The sequence below is a fragment of the Peromyscus californicus genome, unplaced genomic scaffold, assembly GCF_007827085.1.
Source record: "Peromyscus californicus insignis strain IS unplaced genomic scaffold, ASM782708v3 Scaffold_12__1_contigs__length_115047231, whole genome shotgun sequence".
Lineage (NCBI taxonomy): Eukaryota > Metazoa > Chordata > Mammalia > Rodentia > Cricetidae > Peromyscus > Peromyscus californicus.
In genome coordinates this window covers 59,138,886-59,162,160 of record NW_026294413.1, presented here as the reverse complement: position 1 = coordinate 59,162,160, position 23,275 = coordinate 59,138,886, and the positions used below count along the sequence as shown (strand labels likewise).

General features: G+C 44.6%; 2 long non-coding RNA genes across 3 annotated transcripts in view; one reads left to right on the top strand and one right to left on the bottom strand.

Annotated features, from left to right (window-relative positions):
• Nucleotides 1–4,839: 4,839 nt before the first annotated feature.
• Nucleotides 4,840–21,668, top strand: LOC128107269 (uncharacterized). 2 transcript variants are annotated; one of them, XR_008217031.1, is made up of 3 exons: nucleotides 4,840–11,269; nucleotides 18,567–18,700; nucleotides 21,432–21,668. It is a non-coding gene; the product is annotated as an uncharacterized LOC128107269 (long non-coding RNA). The 2 variants fall into 2 exon arrangements; XR_008217032.1 differs by lacking the exon at nucleotides 4,840–11,269 and adding an exon at nucleotides 17,264–17,369.
• The window catches only part of LOC128107267 (uncharacterized), an 80,134-nt gene continuing 74,221 nt past the window's right edge, over nucleotides 17,363–23,275 (bottom strand). The window contains exons 3-5 of the long non-coding RNA XR_008217028.1: nucleotides 21,412–21,495; nucleotides 18,612–18,717; nucleotides 17,363–17,587 (exon numbers count right to left, since the gene is read on the bottom strand). This is a non-coding gene — a long non-coding RNA (uncharacterized LOC128107267). The remainder of the gene's footprint in view (nucleotides 17,588–18,611; nucleotides 18,718–21,411; nucleotides 21,496–23,275) is intronic.

Below are 23,275 nucleotides of genomic sequence, written 5' to 3'. Positions count from 1 at the left end.
AACAGACTTTCTGTAGGACAATGTCACCATCACTGCCATTTGGGGGGCCACTTTGGACCTAACACCTGTAACCCTACCTCTGGAGAGGCAGAGGCAGTCAGATCCCTCGGACTTACTACCCAGCCAACCTAGCCTAGTTGGTGAACTCCAGGCCAGGAGGACCTACCTAAAAAAATAAGTAAATACACAAACAAGATGGATGGCATGCCTGAGGAATGGAGAAATGATTCCCAGTGGTGACCTCTGATCTCCAGAAGCATGTGCATGCACACACGTACAACAACAGGAAAAGCAAGCATGTGGTACAATCCCAGTATAAGGGAGGTGGAGGCAAGAGGATTAAGAGCACAAGGCCAGCCTTAGTTATTCAGTGAGCTTGAGGCCAGCCTGAGCTACATGAGCTCTGTATCCAAACCAGAAAACAACTACCATCATATGTAAGATGTCAACACATGAAGACATTTCCGTCTAGCATGAATCAGAAAGTCCATTGTTATCTAATATAGACACACTACTTCCATGACAAAAACATACTTGTTTCTTGATCACCAAAGTCAAACAGCATTTGGCTGTTTTACTTTAATATGCATTTGTATTACTACTACTACTCATAGATTCTGCTAGATCCTTCCTTGGTTTATGAGGTAGTTCACTGTGTCCCACCACAGGGCAAGCATCAGTGGGATCATGCACACGGAAAATTCAGGCCTTCTGAAGGAAAAAACTGCCAGCGACTTGGCTCAAGAGCCAACATGTGCTAGGCATTTAGCTATCACCTCTACTCTTCATTAAACTGTGAATACAGCAAGGGTACCCTGGCACACTCAAACAGATAAGGTTTCACTTACCTAGGTAGAGAGACACCCTGATAAATGAAAAAATTAAAAAGCTTAAGTGACATTTACATTTGCATACTTATAACCAAGTGGCTTTATATATGGCCTGTCTCCAGAAGATGCAAAGCTGTCTGAAGCATGTAATTAATTGCATGGATTATTTTACTGAATTTTTAAGAGGAAGATAAAATAAGAATAGGTTTCATTACTAAACAGTAAGCGCCTGTTAGCTCTGCGTGCTTTGTTTTTAACCTTCGCTCCAACCCATTTTCAAAGTTTTGGAGGTGAAGAAACTCAGGCTCAGAGAGGTGCCCAAACAAACAGCTACTAAGAGAGAGAGAACCTGGACTCAAATTTGAGCTTTCCAAAGTCCTAAGTTCAAGATCGCAGCTTTACCAAAAAAAAAAAAAAGCTGGGTGGACATGACTCGGATAAATGCCTCAGCTCTTCAACACTGACTTTGAAGTTTGGGTCTTTATAGGACACTGAATGGAATGATTTAGGTGAAAGGTCGAAGCTCCCCTTCAGGGTTCTTCCCAAGGGACAAGCACCGTTTTATCCTATCTCCTTACCTAATGACTGACATGGAGCTATGAGCCTGTGAGAAACAGAGCTCAGCAACCAACAGGATTTATCTGTGTAGCCTTGGCTGTCCTAGAACTCTGTAGTTCTAGACTGTAGACCACTCTGTAGACCAGGCTGACCTTGAACTCAGAGATCCTGCCTGACTCTGCCTCCTGAGTGATGGGATTAAAGGCATACACCACCACTGCCTAGCTAGGAGATTTATTATTTTTATGTATGTGTGTGTGCACACGAACCCGCATGAGTTTATGTACCATATGGGTGCTCATGTAGGCCAGGGGAATCAGATCTCCTGGAGCTGTTGTTGTAAGCCACCTGATATGGGTGGGGAAAACCAAACCCAAGTCCTTCAAAAGGGCAGTAAATGCTCTTATCCCCTGGGCTGGCTCTCCAGCCCCTAAATCACATGTTTTAGAGCCAGGCCTGGTGGCACACTCCTATATTCCCAGCTACCTTGGATATTAAGATGGGAGGATTATAAACTCTAGTCATGTCTGGACTGCAGAGTTCAATCTAAACAACTTCATGAGAACTTGTCCCGAAAGGAGCAGGAAGAAGACAGCTGGGGTATAGCACAGTAGTGGAGTGCTTGCCTGGCCTTCCTGAAGACCTAGGTTCACTCCCCAGTACTGCCAAAAATAAATGAATAAATAAAATCACTTGGTATTGTTCAATTGAGGGTTTTATTACTGGTTTTCATTTGTTTTCTTTTGAAGCAAGGACTTACTACATAGCCCTGGCTGACCTGGAACTCACTATAAACACCAGGCTGGCCTTGAACTTACAACAGTGACTGAGCACCCCCACACCTCACTGTTCTGTTGACTTTCCTTGATGACCATTAAATAAGTGAAGATGGGAAAGTGCCTAGATGTGCCTCACATGGAGATGTTATTGTGACTGTAATGATATTAAATTGTATAATCAGGGGAGATGTGTCTTCTCCACAGGAGAGAAAGCTCTATGCAGGCAGGAATCATGTCAGTGTTTAATGATTGATAACTGCTTCCCAAAACCTGCCCACTGTAGGTCAGACTCTTAGTACACATTGAGACGACATTGGTAGAATGGCATCATGGACCGGTCTCAGTATCTCCTGACCACCTACCTGAATCCATCTCTGTCTTCACTGCAGGATGCTCAGTGGGCTAGATACATAGAGTATTCCTCCCACACTCAGAGGCAGGCGGATCATAAGTCTGAGGGTAGCCTGGACTAGGTAGGAAGGAAGGAAAGAAAGAGAGATGCCTCAGCTCTTACTTCATTATCTGAATGCCTTCAGATTTGTACAAAAATGAATCTTTCTCTCACATACATACATAGAGAGAGATAATCCCCAAAAGGATGTGAGAGATTATTTTTATGAAACTGTGATTTAGGCTTCTGAGATGGCTCAGATAAAAGTGCTTGCCATACAAACCTGATGACCTGGACTTGATCCCTGGAAACTCCTGTAGAAGGAGAGTACTGACTCCTAAAAGCTGTCTTCTGACTTCCACAGGCACGTGTACGCACACACACACAATAATAATAATAATAATAATAATAATAATAATAATAATAATAAATAACAAACTTATCAACATTATCTCTTCTCTAATTATTTATCAAAAATACAGGACAATGAAACTGGACGATCCCAGAGAGCACACTCCACGGGATGCCTAAAGTAACAACTGTGACTACTGCCACTGTCTTTAGTCTAAAGAAAAAACAAGCCCAGAGCACTGGAGGTCACTCACAACATTGGCTGAGGAATGGAGCACAGAGCAAGGAGAATCAACATCCCAGGGAAGGCCTCAGTGGTAACCTGGTGTTGGATTAAGTAGTTCTGTGACCTTTGACAAGGTATTTACTGTGTCATCTTTTTTCTCATCTGTGACATTGAGAGGACAGGAGAGAGAAATCACAGGTTCTCTAAACTCCCTGAATCGCAAACTTTGTAAGCCAAGAAAGAGCGCGTTTTGTGATCTGTCCATCAGCGGGTGCTTCTTGAGTTCACCCGAATAAAGGTGGCATTGAAAAGCCCCCTGCTGCGTACAGCTGCCAGGATCCTCTCACATAAGACAATACTCTCAAGCATATGAATTCTCTGGAATCCGTGGGCTGAATGACTGAGACAGTGAAGCGGTGAGGGTGGGGTATCTCGTTGAAACCTATTTTAAGTACACTATTTCAGTCATTATTTTTATTATTTGTGTGTGTGTGGTTGCGTGCATGCGCATGCTAGTGGCCACAATGCCAGAAGAGGGCACTGGACACCCTGGAGGTGGAGTTATAGGCAGTTTGTGATGCGGGGTACTGGGAAATGAACTCATCTCTTCAAGAGCAGCAAGTGCTCTTAACTGTGCAGCCGTCTCTCCAGACCCTAGATAGACTATTTTAAAGCTTACTGGGTAGCATACTTATTTGAGTATTTATACTCATTGATAACTCAGTCAAATACCTGTATGAAGATAGATGATGCAATCTGCAAATTATGTCTTTTTTAAGGGAGTTGTCCTCATAATATATGTATATCATATATCATTCATCTTTTTTTTCAGTGCTATTGTAGAAATTGCAGCTCTCTCTCTCTCTCTCTCTCTCTCTCTCTCTCTCTCTCTCTCTCTCTCTCTCTCTCTGTGTGTGTGTGTGTGTGTGTGTGTGTGTGTGTGTGTGTGTGTGTGTGTGTAAGAAAGAAAAAGAGAAGAGGAGGTCTCTGGTTATGGCCGCTCCTTCCTGTCTTGCCAACACTTGGGAGGCTGGTGTAGGAGGATTGCCTCGCGTTTCAGGCCAGCCTGTGGACTCTATAATGAGTTTTAGACCATTATGGGATATAGTGTGAAATGCTGTCTAAAAACAAAACAAGAGAGGAAAGGGAGAGGGGGAGGGAAGCACAGCAAAGCACACCCACACTGAAATCTCTAGACAGTAAGCAGATGTTTACTTTCTTCATCCTTTCTCTCACAACTATTAATAGCATTTTTTTTAAGAAAAAGATAAAGCAGTTTAATGGCTCATTTATTAAATAGTTTGAACTCAGGGCACATGGTAAGCAGTTAATGAACTTTGTTGACTTTCTAATTACAAACACATTATCATTGTTTGAGAAAGATGAGAGTTGAGAGGAAGAGCAGGCGCCGCCTCATTCTGTCCCCCCCACCCAGTGACAGCCAGAGGGTCCCCCCAACTTCCCGTCACCCCTTGAGACTACACCTCAGGCCAGTCTCCACCCTGGGAGACTTCACTCACCTGTCTGTGACATTCCCTTTCCCTCCCAGCCCAGCACTACTCCAGCTTCCCTCCTCCCTTTCCTAGGCTCAGGCTCTTTCAGGATTGAGGGGGCGGCGGGGGCGGCGGGGGGGGGCACACAGGGGATGAAGAAACAGGTCCACGGTCTGGTGACTGAATTGCCAGCCTGTCTGTCTACAGGTTACACTGCTGGTGCCCCTTGCAGACCTCAGCTGCTGCCCTGTCAAACTTCCCACATGACACCTAGACACAGGACTCCACTGCCAGAGAAGTAGCTAGCTGCAAGAGAGCCTCCCCCCTGGAAACCTAGGCATACTTGTGTCTTATATTTTCCACATGTGACCCCTTTTCACCCAAGAAATACTTACATGAAACCCAAGTACATAGGTATATAAAAATACTTCTACAGATCAAATATTTACTGACAATAATTCATCAAGAAATGCATTTTAAAGCAATTCTTTGATAGGTATATATATTTACTTTTTATTAAAGACTAAAGCAAACTTGCATGATAATGAGACAGATGCACTTGTTAATTTTCACATGAAGAATTGCATCTTTTCTGATTATTTGATATTACGGGATTTAGAACATCTTCAATATCTTCCAGAATTGACTGAGATTTTGATATTATAATCATCAGTGCTGAGAACACTAGTTCACAGAAACACACAGTACAAAAATGGCAGAAGTATATATTAAGGACTTTTCAGGAATTAGAAATTCTGTCCAATCCCAAACAAAAACGTATTTAACAATGTTTTATGAAATGCAAGTCAGCCACATAAACAGTATGGTTAAAACTGTACATTCAGACATAAAACAATACAAAAGTTAAACTAATTTGACACTTGTACCCTGAGGAATGATGGCAGGAAAACGCTGGAAGTCTTTGTTTACCAAAATCAGGCCACTGTTTCTACAAGAGCTGGCAACTGTATACATAGCAAAAACACATACATAACATGCAAGAGTCTCTAATCTGAGCTGAGATGTTTGTTGGTACCATGTGGTATATGTATAAGAGGTGTGATGTGTTGCTGTGTTCTGCGTTCATGGCTGCAGTAAAGCCACACATATGCAACATGGACTATGGCCTGCACACACTCACTATGTATCTGATTTTGAATTGATTTTCTCTCCTTGAGCATTCAGAAATCTTTTACCACTGCCTTTTTTTTAAATACAACCCCCACATGATGGGGTTGTGACCTACAGTTTAAGAAGTTGAGTTCTGGGGTCAAAATGACTTGATCTCGTTTCTTTCCAAGGTGTCCCTAAGTCCAGGAGAAGCACATGCATGCATGCATGCTCACCTCTATACATATTAGTGGGGCTTCTCTGCAGCGCACCTCCCTCCACAGCCCTTTTCCTACAAAGAGCACAAAGCTACTCTCCAGGCATACACTGCCAGCGGACATTCCCTTGGGAAAATCTGATTCCCTATTACAGACTTACCAGCACCCGTGGGCAAATCTAGTTCCATTAGCTTTGGAGGAAAGGTCCTGGGAACCTATCCCCAAGGCAGACCATCTATTCCTGTACCCTGAGGACACATCTAGCTTCTTGAAAAACTGAGGGAGCAGTAGGATGCCCCCCTCCCTGATTGTATTAAAAAATCTCTTCTGGGAGACAGGATTCTAGAAATTAGAAATTGAACCTAGGTCCTGACACACACTAGGCAGCTGCTTTAGCACAGCCCTAAAAAACATCTTTTGTCTGGAAGTCCTTGATGGCTCTCTGCCTTAAGTTTTGAGTTGGCCACCTACAGGGGTACATACAGTTGCATAGTTGTCATATTAGAGTCACAAGGAGAAAAGACCGAAAGAAAAATAATATCCACCTCTCTCTCTCTCTCTCTCTCTCTCTGTGTGTGTGTGTGTGTGTGTGTGTGTGTGTGTGTGTGTGTGCATGGTATGTGTATAATTTGCTTTTTTTAATTTTTGAAATAGGGTGTGCTGGCTAGTTTTATGTCAACTTGACACAAGCTAGAGTCATCGGAGAGGAGGGAACCTCAGTTGTAAGATCAGGCTGTAGGCAAGCCTGTGAAACATTTTCTTAATTAGTGATTGATGGGGGGAGGGCCCAGCTCACGGTGGGTGATGCTACTCCTGGGCTGGTGGTCCTGAGTTCTATAAGAAAGCAGCTGAAAAAGCCGTGAGGAGCAAGCCAGTAAGCAGCTCCCTTCCGTGCCCTCTGCATCAGTTCCTGCCTCCAGGTTCCTGCCCGGTGTGTGCGTTGCTGTCCTGACTTCCTTTAATGTTGAACAGTGCTGGGGAAGTGTAAGCCAAATACACCCTTTCCTCCCCGACTTGCTTCAGTCATAGTGTTTCATCCAATAGTAATCCTGACTAAAACATGGTCTCATTATAACCCTGACTGGCCTGTAGACTAGGCTGGCTTCACACTCAGAGTGATCCCCCTGCCTCTGACTTCTGGGTACTGGAATGAAAGGTATACACCACCATGCCTGGCTATTTTGCACTTTTTCCTTTACACTTTTCCATTTTAGAATTTCCCAGATAATAAAAAATAAATAAATAAACCCTTTGCTTAACAAAATAAATAAATGCAAAGGTGGACCACCACACCTTGGTAAAAAGGAAGAGTAAGTAACCTGTTTCGAGCAGTTCAGGCTTTTCTCTCGCCCACACAAGCCGAGTGACCTTGTTAATCTTTATCCCGTTACTCTAGTCCTAGCTGGAAGAGCAAGGTAAAAATTTCTGCTTCAGGTTTATCAAGAATTGCTTTCCCCTCAGATGAAATCTAAGCTTTAAGTAGTTAATTGTCCAATTTCAGTTTACATTTCAAAGGGGTCTGGTTCTCTGTTTGGGGAAGTCTGTTTTACTCAATTCTTATTAGCATACAAATATTTCTAAGCCGATAACCAGTAATTATAGGACATGTTATGCTCTCCGCATTATGAAAGAGTCCTTTCTGAATTCCCTTATACCTAATTCAACTTCTTTTCCCCCTTTGTTTCTTTTAGTCAGGGTCTTGCTACGTAGCCCAGGCTGGCCTAGAGCTCTTGACCCTCTGGCCCTTGCCTCCTGAGTTCTCAAACTGTAGGAGTGCGACATCGTGCCTGGCCTGCTTCAACTTTTATTCAGAATTTTTTTAATGAGCTGATATTGAAAAGTTATTAAAAACAAACTTCTTTAATATGATCACTAAACAGCAGGTACTTTAGGAGCTGGGGAGGTGGCTCAGGGAGGAAAAGTGTTTGTAATGAAAGCTTGAGGACCCGAGTTCAAATCCTCAGCATCTACCTAAAAAGCTGGCATGGCCTCCCAGACAGCTATAAACCCAGCACTGCAGGGGGCGGAGACAGGAGGAGCCATTCGACTTGCCACCTGCCAATCAAGCTGCAGGCTCAGGGAGAAATGTGGTCCCCAGGAATAAGGTAGAGAGTGACAGGGCTGGATGCCCAGTGTCCACCTCTGGCCTCCAAGCACTTGCACGTGAATGGAATTATCTTTAACTTACGTCTCCAAATAATAAAAGCCCATCAGGTATATTCCAAACACTTTACATGGTACTAAATGTTCAAGGTGAAAAAGAAAATAACCGATTGAACACAATCTACCAGCAGTCTGTGTCTGCCCAGATGACAATCCATCTAGGCTTATTTTCAAATGACCATAGTGACTTTTTAACCAAATAACTTCAACCCTGGTTTTGATATGCAAATGCAAGATAAAACACGCCTTAGTTTATAAATACGGCAGCCGCTCACAGCTTTCGCTTTATTTTACTTTCATCACCTACCAATTATCATACACAGATATTTTCTAGGCCGCCATTGTCTTTCCACCAGCGCTTCTCCTTGAAATGGTGACCTTAGCTCACAAACACAAAGGGAGAAGAATCCATCTTTGCCGTGAGTCCTCCGTACATTTTTCCACGTCTAGCAAGCTGTGCTTTGGGTGGCATATGCTTCCACAGGCCGCTCAGAAGGTTTAATTGAGACTTAAGCACTCGACAAATATTTGTGGAATTAAATTGAGTTTCAGTGATTACTCTGTAATTCTTAAAGCGTGGAGACATTAGAAGGTTAAAAAAAAAAAAAAAAGAAAGATGGTGCTTTCACTGCAAAATCTGTCCAAACCCATCAAGGATGTCAGGTGGTAGTGAGGGGCTGCCGTTGGTTATTTGGGGTTCGTTAAAGAGAAGCCTTTGATTGTTCTCCGATGGCTGCTTTTTAAAGTCCCAGATTTCTAAGCTGTCTCTCAGCTGGAGATAAATTCACTTCCTTCAGCCATCTGGTGGCTCCCACTTGTAACTACATCATCTACTCAGCAGACATGCCCAGTGAATATGAACTCCGTCCTTTCCTGGCCATCCCTTACAGGGGTGTGTTTTGATGAGCTGGTACCCAAGGAATGCATAGGTATGAAAATTCCAAGAGCAATCTTAATGGTTCTAACACCAAGTACACCTTAAAATAAGAACAACAGGGTAGAGACTATTGGAAATGGGAGGAGAGTGTATTCTATTCATGAAAGAAGGCAACTGATATTGAATGGTCTTTAACATACCAGGAGAGTGCCTAGATGTTACAGTTATAAAAAACCATTCTGAGGAGACCTGTGCCCTCAGGAAACACAGGCCAAATCACAAAAGCACCTCAGTGAGTGTGAGACTAGATGTGCCGCAGTAGAGACGGAAAATCTACCAGCTACATCTCTTCCACCCTATACTCAACCCCTACAGCTGGCTCCCCTCGGGAACAGGCAGTGTACACCAAAACAGAATTGCTCTTTTAGAAACAGCGCGCAAGACAACGGAACTGCAAAGGCCCTGTACACATTGACACCCCACCTTCCACGAAGCCAAGAATACTCACATCTTTGTGTAATGCTTAACCCTCAAGGTCATGGTGATGCCTCTGAGCTGAGTCGTGACTGGGAGACCAAGGACTGTGTTGGTAAACAAGGTCCCAGGTGCAGCCCTCCCTAACTTAGCCAAAGGTTTCTCCTCCAAGCTCTCGGAGGAGAGAGGACAAGAAAGGGGTCACGGAGTCTGCTTGCCAGGCCATAGCCACTCAGGCTCTACCTTCACCCCTACAGAATGGAGTGTTACCTCCCAGAGAGGGAAGAGGTCACTCCTGCCTGGAGAGGCCTGAGGAGGCTCTGAGAGGCTTGAAGTATGAGGTCATTTCACAAGAACTGACAGACTTGCACAGCCCGGGACAGGAAGAGGCCAGTTCGTTTCACAAGGCAAGCGGAAGGGTAAAGGATAATAATGAAGCAAGAGGCAGCTGCAGGACACTCCGCAGGTAAGAAGGAGGAGCGGCTAAGCAGCGGCTATCGTTTGGCTATTTGTCCCTGTGCTTTATCCAACCTTGGTCTCAACAATTCTCACTCGTACAAACTCTCCTCTTTCTTGCCAACTGGACTCCTGGAGCTCCACCTGGGGCCTGGCCTTGGATCTCTGCATCTGAGATCCCATCTGGTTAGGCGGGGCCAGAGGCTGGCACGCGCCTGTAACCCCAGCGCCTGGGAAGCAGAGGCAGGAGGATTGGCAGTGGGCTACGGAGTGAGGTTAGAAACAACAACCATTAGGCAGAGGCCTCCTCCAGGGGTTGTGTGTGACTGGCGTGTCCCGAGGCTGCCCCACTAGTAATGGAGTCACTGAGTGACGGTAAGCTAGGACAGTGATCTCGTGCCACGGCTGTTTGTGTTTTCCGAAGCAGCACAGACACTGTGTTGAAAGGATGAAAGGATGTTCAGAAGACTTAGAAAACCCGCTAGGTTGTTAACAGACATTATGGGGGGGTTCCAGGTGAAGAAGCAGGGATGGGACTGTGGAGATAATTGAGCAGAATAGCACGTCTTTGTAACTTGGGCATAAAGGACTTGACATAACACTCGTGCTGTGGCTCAGTGGTAGAGTGCTTGCCTAACATGCCCCGGTCCTAGTCCAGAAAGAGAATATAGAATTTTAGATGACTCCCAGATTTGTGGTCTATCGACCAAGAGGGAGGATTTTCCAGGCACTTTGTTCTGCGGGAGGACAACAGGCTGGGTAGACAAGCATGAAGAGCCAGAGTTAATGAGTCTAGTTCTGGAAGCAGTCACATCAGCGTCCCCATGGGGCAGCGCTCCTTCACCGCAGGTGGCAGGAGGTGCAGGCCTGAGACACTGCAGGGGGTCAAGGCAGAAGGTATAGACTTGGAACAGATCAAAGGCAATTTTTCTAGGAAAAGGAAGTGTTTGTTGGTGACCCAACCCCTGCAGTGCCCACACTGAGAAGGAAGGAAGGCACCCTCTCCTGTACAGCCAGTGCATTCAGACAGCTCAGCAGACAGGTGAACAGCTGAGAATCTTCTGCAGAGCCTAGAAATGACTCTGGAGTGGGGCACGCGGGAGGCTGGGGGGCGGGGGGAGATCCAGAGTCACAAGGATGCTATGTAAAGTTCTAAAAATAAGAATTGCCATCGTGTGTGTCTGGCTGCATGATCATCCCATAGCCAATCAGAGCAATTGTCATCCTCACCCTGAGCGGGCTGTCACTTCTCATCTTCACCCTTGACTAGAGCACTGAGCCCTGGCCCCTGCCAGCACTAGGGATGGAGATGAGAAGAGACTGGGGAGCCTGCAGGTGCGGAGGTGAGAAAATGTGCCTCTGTCTTTTTCTGGCTCTCTCAAACCACAGGGAAATCCTACTCAACGTCTCCCTGGGGAAATAACAGCGTGATTCTTCAGCTGGACCTTTAAATTAAAAGGCTACCTGATTCTTTATGGGGTGAGAGGATTGTTTCTCTTCCATCAATAACTCCATTTGTCCCCTCTCATCTTCCATCCTATTGCATTCTAGAAGGAATTCATTCCAGTTAATATGAAAATGAGAGACCAGAAATTATGAAGGATGCTTGTGGAAGCCATTGTAGTGATTCACTGAATCTGTCTGTTACTTGAAATTTCAATAATACACTTATTTTTCTGTCATTTAAATACTCTTGACATCCATCTGCTCACAGAACCAGGCACAACATCTTAGCATTATACAGGATGTGCTAATGGCAGGAGAATGAGCCCTCTATTAATATTAAAAGCTCTATGTCACTTTCAGGGAATCAGTAGGGACTGTCCTAAAGGGTGCAGTGATATCCATATAAGAATAGTATTGGCATGAATCTCCTCTATATTCATGATATATTCATCCACCTGGGGGGGGGTGGATATATTAGCCCACCAGGTCAGTTGTGGTTCACTTTTACACACCACACATGCACGCACACACACACACAAATACACACATGTTCTGAGCTAACCTTAGATGGAAAGATAAACAAAAAAAAAAAAACCCAGAAACTTCCCAAATAAGATCATATTCATGTCTGTTTTGTTCTATAAAACAGCATCTCAGCTAGCCCAAGCTGGCCACCAACTTGCTATATAGTCCAGGCTGGCCTTGAACTCTGGTCCTCCTGCATTAATCAGCCAAGTGCTGTTGTGAGCCATTGTGCTCAGCTCCAGATAAGATCAATTTCTTATGATAAAACATTTGAGACTAGGGCCAGAGAGATGGCCCTACAGTTGAAAGTGTTTGCCCTCCCTAAGCCTGCCGACCTGAGTTTGGTTTCTGGAGCCCACACGGCAGAAGGAGAGAAGGGATTCCTGCAAGATGTCCTCTGACCTCTATGTGCATCCTGTGGCATGCATATTCCCACATACAAGTAAACAAGAAACAGGTTTTTGTTTTTGTTTTGTTTTTTACTATTTGACAACTAACAAATTGTCTTTCAACATGACTTTGGTTGTTCTTCCCTATTCTTGATAGATTTGAAATGAACTTGTCAATTTTTTTTTTTTTGAGACAGGGTCTGATTATGCATCCCTGTTTGGCCTGGACCTTATCAAACAGACCAGTCTGGCCTCAAACTCACAGAGATCCATCTGCCTCTACCTCTCCTGCATGCTGGAATTAAAGGCGTGTGCCAGCACACCTGGCTCGGATTTGTCAGTATTCCTAAAAATCCTCTAATGGGTTGATTGGAGTCGTCCCTACCTGTGTGTAGATGGGGGGTGGGAATGGGAGAGGGGTGGGAAGCAGCATCTGTGCCTTCCCCACCTATCAGTGACTCTTTGCTTTTTTTTTTTTTCCTTGACTGGGTGAATTTTAGCATTTTCTTTATTCAGCTCTACATTTGAGTGACGCTCATTCATTGTTATTTCGAATCATCTTGGTGCACTTAAAATGTGTCCAAAAGAACAAGTTAAAGTGTTGTGTTTATTGGAACACTTAAGAAGTGGAATTATTTCTATTATGGCATTTTTAAAAATCACAGGATGCAGTAGTCATCTTTTGTCGTGAAGAAATGGCTCCTTCCATAAACTGTATTTTGGTTGCCTTATGGAAATACTCAGAAAATCTCATTGTGACCACAGCAAAGGTAGCTTTTGGGAGAGTACAGCCTTTTAGATCGATCTAATTTCCTTCTAGAGCAAGGCAGCCAGGTGCTAGACAAGGGCAAAGGATCTGGTGTGAAATAGCAGGATTTCAGGAAGCCTTTGTTCTGGTGGATGTGCTTTGCCACAGAGAGCGCTGCACATGGTCTGAGGCTGGCTGAGTTGCTGTGGGAGGCACACCTGCAAAGAGGCTACCTTCTTCAACTCTGTGCTCCTTTTACTTCAATTAAGAGAAAAACAGCCTACAGCAAGTGCGCACTTTCTAGAACTCAAATAGTAGTTGTTAAACTTTGTCATTAGGATGTGTGTACATACATGCCACAGTCCCCATGTGGAGGTCACAGGACAACTTTGTAGTCGGGTCTTTTCCTTACACAACGTGGGTTCCAGAGGTCAGACTCAGTCATTAGCTTTGTGTGGCAAGCACCTTTTCCTGAAACTGCCTCCCCGTGGGAACATGGGGTAACCTAGCTCCATGTTTTCTGGGCCTTGGTCATTCAAATTTGCATCCAAAATAAACTACCTCTGATTCCCTTTAAGGCGAGAGCTGTGGGTTGTTTTTTGTTGTTGTTGTTTTGGTTTTTTTTTTTTTCATCAACACTAGAGAACATGTGTACTCAGAAGATGCATATGTGAGACCTTTTTACAGACATTATTAAGGATTTCAAGATAGTGACCTAAATCAGTGGTGGGCCCTGTATGGCTGCACACACTGCATACTCATGGTGAAGTTCCCTGCATTTCCCCAACGGAAATGGAGACATGTGTTACTCCAAGATACATGTACAAATGTTCATATGACATGAAGGTCTCTGTTCCCTAATCCTCATTCTTTGGAACCCTCCCTCTCCTGCCCCCAGGGGTGGTGGTTTTAAAAGATGAGACCTTTGGACATGTGACTAGATCATAAGGAAGAACTCTAATGAACAGGATCTCCTTCCTAAGTATCCTTAGGAAGGAGACGTCAGAGAGCTGGCTACTCCCTTCCATGATTTCCCCAATATTTTGGAAATGAATGGGACTGCCTAGTCCCCCAGTCAGATCAGAGTGCAAGGATCTTCACGGGTGGAGCAATGTCAAGACTCCATGCCCTGCATCCCAGTATAGTACCTGGTGGACTGTGATGGCCTCTCCTCCAGAAGGGTAGAAGTTATGGCACTGTAACAGGATTTGTTTGGCTTACTCTTGCCCTTTCGCTGTATAATAACTCAATAATGAAGCCTTGCCTGGTGCCGCTGACTTGGTCTCAGACTTCCCAGCCTCTAGAACCATGAGCCAGCAAATTTTCATTTATTCTAAATTGCCACTCTTTGGTATTCAGTTATAGCCATGTGAAACAGCCCAGCTACTATCCCTCCCCGACTGTTTCTAGGCCTACCTCCCAACAGGCTGGAACCAGATGGGACTCCAGGAATTTCAGAGCATCAGTTCTCTTGAATGAAGAGAAAGGACATCCTGTTTGCTTGCGGATGCTTTAAGTTCCTTCAACAAGAGTCACAGCATTTTACTTCCAAATGTCTAAGAGTGGATCATGAATTAACCAAACATCAACAATTCTAAGTGATTCCTCCTATTTCTGGCTGGGGGAGGAAATTAGAAAAGAGCGATAAAACATGCTTTTGTGGAGCATGCCAAGTCCTAGCTCAGCCATGAAGACAGAGCTCACCAAGAATCTCAGAAGATGAGCCAGACAAGGAGCCCCCCAGGATCTCACTTCAATGAGGTGGGATCACAGGCCTTCCCACTTCCATGTTCCAACCATGGCCCAACAGGACCCAATAGCACAGGCTTAGAGAACTGACCACCCCCTCCCCATGAAAGACAGAAATTCCCACCCAAGCTCCCTATAATTTCTTCACTGGCTTCCTAGACTGTAGAAGTACATTTGTTGAGGTTGCAGGAAGCTATTGGGTGGCTCTCCAAACCCCTAAGAAGAGGAGGTTGATTCTCTGAGGAACACACAACCCTATGTACCCCGTCTTCCTCCTCCATCTGCCAAACTCCGGGTTGCTCCCAAGACTGGCTGCCGTACTCCACCTATCGAAAGGGAAGATATGTGTAGCTGCTCTGGGTGTGGTTTGTACCCATGAGAACTCACATGCTGCAAGTTTGGTCCTCAGGACAGCGATGATGGGAGGAGGGGGGACCTTTAAGAGGTGGGGCTTAAGGCCAAGTAATCAGACCATTGTCAGTTCTGTCCTCAGAAGAGAATAGCGTGCCCACAGGGGCACCGTGAGAAGGGGTGTTATGAAAGAACTCCCCGACTTCCTGTCTTACCCCGTGATCCCTCTTTTTTACACCGCCATTATTAGTCCTTTCTCCAGGAAGTCATCACCAGGGGATGGATAAATACAGCCACCACCCAATCTGGACTTCTCAGCCTTCGAACCGTGAGCTCCATAAATCCTTTTTCTTCGTAGTATTATCCATACTCTGGTATTTTGTTATGGCAACAGAAAATAGAATCACACAAGAACTAACATGAGTTGAACACCTACTGTGTGCCAAAGAGGACTGTACCTAAAAGACCTCATTTCTCCCTCTTCATAACACACTGTAACACAGACATTATTGTGTTTTTTTTTTTTACCAGCCTGATGGATTCTTCCAAATACAGGATTTAAATATCCTTGGAGAGCACACTGCAAATGTAAGCCATTAAAAGCAAAAGTACTCAGATGCGAAAGTACCTACCATGGCTTGACTTTTGTTTCCTAAAACAATACGTGGAAATCCTACCCTCAAACGTAACCTTTGCAAGAAGAGTTGTTGCAGATTGAATTGGTTAAGATGGGGTCATAATGGAACTGTGCAGGGGGCCTTGTGACTAATATAGCTGATGGTGTCCTGGGTTAATGATGTGGAAGAGTTGGCCAGATGAAGATGGAGGCATATTGGAGTTTCAGAGCTCTAAGCTCTGTGAGTGTCAAGGCCACCACTACCACCTCAAGTGTGACAGAGATTCTGTTGACACCTGTGGAAGCCCTGTGGATACCTTAACTTGGCTTCACTGGGGTTGTACTGAGGTTGACAACTTCCATGCCAGGCCTTCTTTTGTGGTGGGGTTGACCCTCCATGCTCCCACAGTACCGTGACAACCTGCTGCAGTCTACTTCTGTTGCCTACTGTCTACTGAGAACAAAGACCCAGGCATGAATTGTGGGTGGTCTTTTGTAATCATCATGCCTTATGGATTGTAGAATCCCTAATACCCAGGGTCTGTCAAACTACAAGATTCACATGTGAGGACTAAACAGAGCAGCCCCAGCTGTCTTAAAGTTTAATGACAAGTTCAAGAACACCCCTGAATAACCCTCTCCATGCTCTTGTCAGCCAGAGTAACACCATGGCTCAAAGAAGATTTTGTGCATGTGTTCCATGTTTTACAGCACTAGCTCTAACAGAGAGGCTGCAGAGCTCGCCCTGCTCACTCCTTCACAGTTTATTATGCGGAAAAACACGAGCCTTCTGTTTTCCTGCATTGTTAACTTGGCACCTCATTTCACGTAAGGGACGCGCATTAAAAGACACTACCCTCTGGGAGTTAATCAGCCATTTGAAGAGTAAAAGTACTTTACAATCTGAAGACTCTTGGAGCTCATGTTCTGTGAAGAATGATGCTATAGACCAGGTGTGCAGAAAGCCTTCTGAGCTGGGGCCCTGATCCTTCAACCCTCCCTCCAACAAGAGAATGATGTTGGTGAAGAACCCCTTCAGAGATGTTGAGACGCTGAAGTTCCAGTGACACACTGGGGTCACAGGGATGGTAAAGGACAGAACCCCATCTCTCTGACTCAAATCAGGATATTTCCCACCTAATTCATTCATACATTCTTTTGTTTTAATTGACAATAATCATTATATGTGTTATGTATGGCATGATGTTTTGAAATATGTAAACATTGTAGAATAGCTAAATCAAGCTAATTAGTATATGCATTACCTCATATTTTATTTTTTGGGGGATGAAAACATATGAAAAAGTCAAGGGTTTTTAAGGAATTCCTTTTCAGATTCTCCAAGCGATAGAATTTTAAAGAAAATGACATTGTCCCCACAAAATACTTAGAATCGTTTCTTGTGGTTGTTGTTGTTTCCAGTTCTTTGAAAATCTCACACATGTGTACACTCTCAGCTCTGGATGATGTTCTCCCTAGAGAGCCTATGGAAGGCTACTCAGTAGCTGATGCATATTCATTTCGGGGATGCCTCTTTGAAGATGCAGGTCTTCAGAGCAGGACCAAGGAACAGTCTCTCCATCACTGCCTCTAGTGGCAACTTCTCACCTTTGAAACAGGTGACTGAACTGAGCATTAATGCTTTGGTGTGTCTTAATCTCTGCTCTATTGCTGTGCAGAGATACCATGTCTAAGGAAACTCTTATAAAAGAAAGCATTTAATTGGGGGCTGGCTTACTGTTTCAGAGGTTTAGTCCATTATCATCATGGCAGAGGGCATGGCAGCATGCATGGCGCTAGAGCAGTAGCTAAGAATACTCTTATCTTGATCCACAGACTGAGAAAAAGAAAGAGAGAAATGCTGGACGGGGTGTGGGCTTTTGAAAACCTCAAAGTCCACCCCCAAGTGATACACTTCCTCCAACAATGCCATACCCCCTAAACCTTCTAATCCTGTCAAAGAGTTCCACTCCCTGGTACCTTAGTGCCTTAGTTAAGGTTTCTATTGCTGTGATGAAGCACCATGGCCAAAAAGCAAATTGAAGAGGAAAGGGTTTATTTATACTTATACTTTCGTATCACTGTTCATCATCAAAGGAAGTCAGGACAGGAACTCAAACAGGGTAGGATCCTGGAGGCAGGGGCTGATGCAGAGGCCATGGAGGAGTGCTGCTTACTGGCTTGCTCCTCATGGCTTGCTCAGCCTGTTTTTTTTGTAGAACCCAGGACCACAGCCCTGGGTTAGCCCCATCCACAATGGACTGGACCCTTCCTCATCAATCACTAATTAAGAAATGCCTTAAAGACCTACCTACAACCCAATGTTACAGAGACATTTTCTTAATTTGAGGTTCCCTCCTCTCTGAAGACTGTAGCTTGTGCCAAATGGATATAAAACTATCCAGCACACTAAGCATTCAAATGTATGGACCTATGGGTTCCGTTTTTATTCAAACTACCACATAATGCAATGAACCATGCTTATAAGGACATAACTCTTCTGTATGAGTTGTCAGCAGATTTGGAACCACACAGAAAGGATCTGAAACCTGTTCCTCCCCTTGCCATTGACCTTGAGTGACCTCTCTAAGCCTGTCTTCTGCTTTATACAATGAGACCATCACCTATCTATCTCATAGGGTGCTGTTGTAATTTGAATATGCCATGTTCCTCTAGAGGCTCAAGCGTTGGAACACTTGGTCCCCAGCTGGTTTGGCAATGTTTAAGGTTGTGGAATCTTAGGAGGCAGAGCCTTGCTAGAGGAAGTGGGTCACTGGGAAAGTGCCCTACCCTATTTCCTTTTTGTCTGCTTCCAGGTGTCACCGTAGCCAAGAGAGGTCCCTGCTGCAAGCTTTACTCACCATGATGAACTGCACCTTCAAATCACAGGCCAGGATAAGCCCTTCCCTCCTTCCTTCTTGTCAAGTGTTTGCTCACAGCCACAAGAAAAGTAAGTAGTACAATCGCCTATAAGAATTAAACCGAGGTTATATGTGGCATTTACATGGGGTCAATGCACAACAAATCATGACCATCATTTTCAGTTAAACCAGTCTGCCCCAAAAATGTTATGAATAATAACACTAGCACCATTGATCATACAACTTCAACAACACTCATTCCCCAGACCCCCAATCATGGCTCAGCTGGTAGAGTGCTTGCCTAGCATGCATGAAGCCCTGCCAGGTTCCATCCCTGGGACCATAGAAACTGCGTGTAGAGGTGCACACCTGTCATGCCAAGCACTCCAGAGGTGAAGACAGGAGGATCAGAAGTTCTAGGACATCCTCAGCTACATATCAAGTTTGAGGCCAGCCTAGGCTCAAAAAGCACTCATCCAGATGATACACTCTGGTACCTGTTAGACTAGCTCATGGCCCGACTCAGGCTTCAGTGTCTCTTGCATTCTCCTGGGCTAACGACATTCCAGAGTGTCCCAGTGGCACACAGCAAGGTCAGTCCTTATGATAGTTGCAGAAATGAAATAATGCCATGCTGATGACTTGGTCATTACTAGTCTATTAATTACTGCTCCATAGAGTAAGTCTCCAGAAAGCAGAGGGAGGGGGCTTGTGTTAACAAAAATTGTAAGCATATCTTGAAGAAGAACCAGCCAGTAACCAAGAAGAGCCCCTTCCCCTCAGCGGAGCTGACAATGCGGGAGAGAAATTGCTTGGATATTTATTGCAGTTTTACAGTCAACTGGCTGACTAGGATTCATATCCTAAGAGAATTTTTTTCTCATGATGTATATTTCTTTTTTCATTATGCTAGCAATATCTGTTCCTTGTAGAAAAACTAGAAATTGCTGACAAGCAAAAATAATACTTAAATCACACATAATTCAACCACCCAGAGATAAACACTGCTAATATTTTTGGTGAACATTCCTTTAAATGACATTGTGTATTTATCTATTTTTGTACAAACAGAATCACATTATCCATGCAACATTACAACATGGTTTATTGACTGAGCAGTACCAGTGACATCTTTCTGTGTCGATAAATGTTCTTGCATAGGACTATTTTCCTCCAATGATGTGTAGCAGTCTGTTAAAAAAAAAAATCACCCATATTTAAGCAATGCTGAATTGGTGAACCCTCTGGTGGCTTCAGAATCATGTTGTGGGTACTGTCAGGGCACCTGGAAAGAGTATGTTCAGGAAGAAGACAAGCAAGGACAAGAAGGTACAACAGGCTCTTGGGATAGAAGAGACCATCAAGGACAAGAAAAGAACAACCCAAAAATGTAAAAGGAAAGGATGGTGGCCGGGCTAGGGACAAGGGAGGAGGGGCTGCTGCACAGAGGGAGTAAAGATAGAAAGGCTGTGGAGGAGTGTGTGGCTTGGGACTTATCATTCACAACACTGCACTCTGCTCTTGAAAGTTTAAGAGGGTCTAGAGCTGGGGACACAGCTTAGTCCGTAGAGTGCTTGATTCACAAGCATGAGGCCCTAAGTTCAGAGCCCCAGCCCCACATAAAAAGTCAGGTGGGTAGTGTATCCACAATCCCAGTGTTAGGAGGCAGAGATGGGCAGATCCTCAGAGTTCCCTGGCCAGCAAGACCACACACACACACACACACACACACACACACACACACACACACACACACCAATTAAGAGGCCAGGAATAGTGGTCACACCTTTAATCTCAGCACTTAGAAGGCAGGGGCAGGCAGATCTCTAAATTCAAAGCCAGCCTAGTCTATCTACATACTGAGTTCCAGGCCAGCCAGGGCTACACAGTGAGATCCTGTCTCAAAAAAATAAAAACAACAACAAGAATTAACAGAAGTTGTTGGATGAGAACTCGTCACAAAGGAAGGAGGAGCTGCTGACCCCAAAAGTAGATAGCACCTGCTAATAAATAATCTCCCAGAGTCAACTGGACAGTCTTCAAAATCCATGAGCGCAACATCACAGAACTGTCTCAAAAAGCTCCTAGGTTCTCACTGACGCCCGCACGAGTCACAACTGCCACTGAGCCACTGTACCCAGCCCATAAACACCAGGCTATGTATACTTTTACAGAAACTATACACCCATTGTACAGCACCCCCCAACCCAGTTCAGCCTGAAGCTACTTTCTGGAAACCTGACATGCCCGCTAAATACCACTGGTTGCCAGAGCCCATTTGGAGGAAAGAGGAGGAAACAGGAGCCAGAGGCAGTCTCTCCAGGTCTAGCTTGGGCAACTGGGTGGACAGAAGTGATTTCACTGCCTTCTTTCCCTGCGGGTCCCACATGGTCATTTGCTTTTTGGTTTCAAAGTCCTCCAGCCACTCTCCGTAACAGCTCAGAATTCGTTCTCTCTACCTTGAGCCTCAAACACATTAACAGCATTTTTATATTATTATTATTGTTCTCATGATTTCTGCCACTTGTCCTTCACAAATCCAAGAAAGTAGGAAGTGCTGGGGAGGTAATTGCCTTCCGATGTGGAAGGGCTATTGCCAGCCCATTTTCTGTACAGTCCTGTGTGTCTTCTGGTAACATGATGGTCTCTGGTTCCAAGTGCAACCTGCAGCTCTCTCATCCCAAAGAAGGCTTGATGGTTGCGCCCTGTCTTACATCCCTCCCTCCACTCTTGCCCCCTTTCCTCACTAAAGCAAGAGTTAAAGCAGCCACCCACTGCCTCCTGGGCCTTAACTACTTACTCTCTCATGCCTTCTTGCAGATGTGGGTTCCTTATGCCGTCAGTGGCAGGAGGTTTCTTCAGTTCTTCGGTCATCTACTTGCCCCTGGTAACAGGAATACAAATGCTTAAGTCACCCGCCATTGAAAGCCCCGGCTTATCGCAGGTCAAACTGCTCCTCAGTGTGATGAAGCCTGCAGGGTTAACAGAAAGGAGTCACATGTTGATGGGCGCCTTATGAGAAACATCTTATGGAAATTAAACCACAAGAAAGCTTTCCACATGGCTTCCCAACCGTGGCCTTGTATGAGTCTACCAGACCATCAAGCAGGAGATCATTCACCACCCTTTCCCTTACAGTCTGCACAGCATATTCTGGAACACCTTTTTTTTTTCCTCTGTATGTATATGTATATGTGTGTATGTGTGTATGTGTGGTCATGTGTGTGTTTGGGTATGCGAGCATACATGTGCACATGTATGTGAAGGCCAGAGGTTGACACTGGTATCTTTCCTGGGCCCTTCTCCACTTTGTTTGTTCAGTGAGTCTCTCAGCGAACCTGGAGCCCACCACTTCTGCCAGGCTGGCTGAACAGCAAGCCCTAGAGAGCCTCCTCTCTGGCTCCCCAGCACTGGGATTACAGGTACAGGCCACTACACCCCAGTTTTTATGCAGATGTTCTAGATCCAAACTCAAGCAAGACCTCATGCTTACAGAGAAAGCACTGATTGACTATGCCATGTCCCCAGAACCCAATCACCTACTCTGTTTTTTTCAGACAGGATCTGGTTATGTAGCCCAAGCTGGCCTCAAACTCATGGTCCTCGTGCCTCTGCCTCCTGGGTAATAGATTTACTGGCCTATCACACCACTCCCAGTGTCTGCTAACAGATCTAATATGGTCAGATGCCATATCATCCGAAGCAGATCTTACAACAAAGAATCTAAACATAAAAGACCCTGGGAAACTGTTTGGCATAACCCCTGGTAGGCAACAACTGGTGAAAATTGTATATCAAAATATCAGTCGAGGGTCACCACATATTTGACAGCCTTTCATGATCATCAAAGATTTCTCCTAATAACTTAAAGTGCTGGAGTCCCATCTCAAAACTAAAGGAAAGAGCAAGCTCTAAAATCAAAGTAAGTCCTTAAGTTACATCTGTTTGGTGTTATTAAACTCGCTATAATGAGACCCAACACTGCACCCATTCCCCCTGTGTGCACATGCTCTAGAGATTGTAGTTTCTTATAAATATTTTACTAGAACAACAAAAAAAAAAGGGCAAAATGAATGAGATGTGGAATGTCACGATGTGCTTCCAGCCGAGACCAGAAACTGACACAAAATTCTGTCAGCAAAGAACAATCCACGTGAGAGCAAGGCTGAAGAAAGCAAATGAAATGTTTGTATCTTTAACAGGAGAAACGAGGGGCTGGAACTATGGCTCAATGGTGATGCATTGCCTAACATGCTGGAAGCCAGAGGGGAGAGTTACAGAGAGACACTCAGCTATGGTAGTTTGAACTCTAACTTGAAAATAATGTTGGATGCAGCCTTAACAACTCCACCAAAGCCAACACAAAATGAAGTTTCTACATCCAAAATACCCGTCATGAAACAAAGATCCCAATGACTGGGCAGGGTAATTTATGTTCAATGTGCTCTAGTAAGTCCATTTAAGGGCTGGAAAGATGGCTCCATGGGTAAAGGTGCTTACCACCAAGCCTGATGACCTGAATTCAATCCCTGGGACATACATAGTAGAAGGAGAGAACAGATTTTCACAAGTTGTCCTCTGACCTTCATAAGAGCACTGTGTTGTGTGTGCATGGATGTACACACACACACACACACACACACACACACACACACAAATAGACA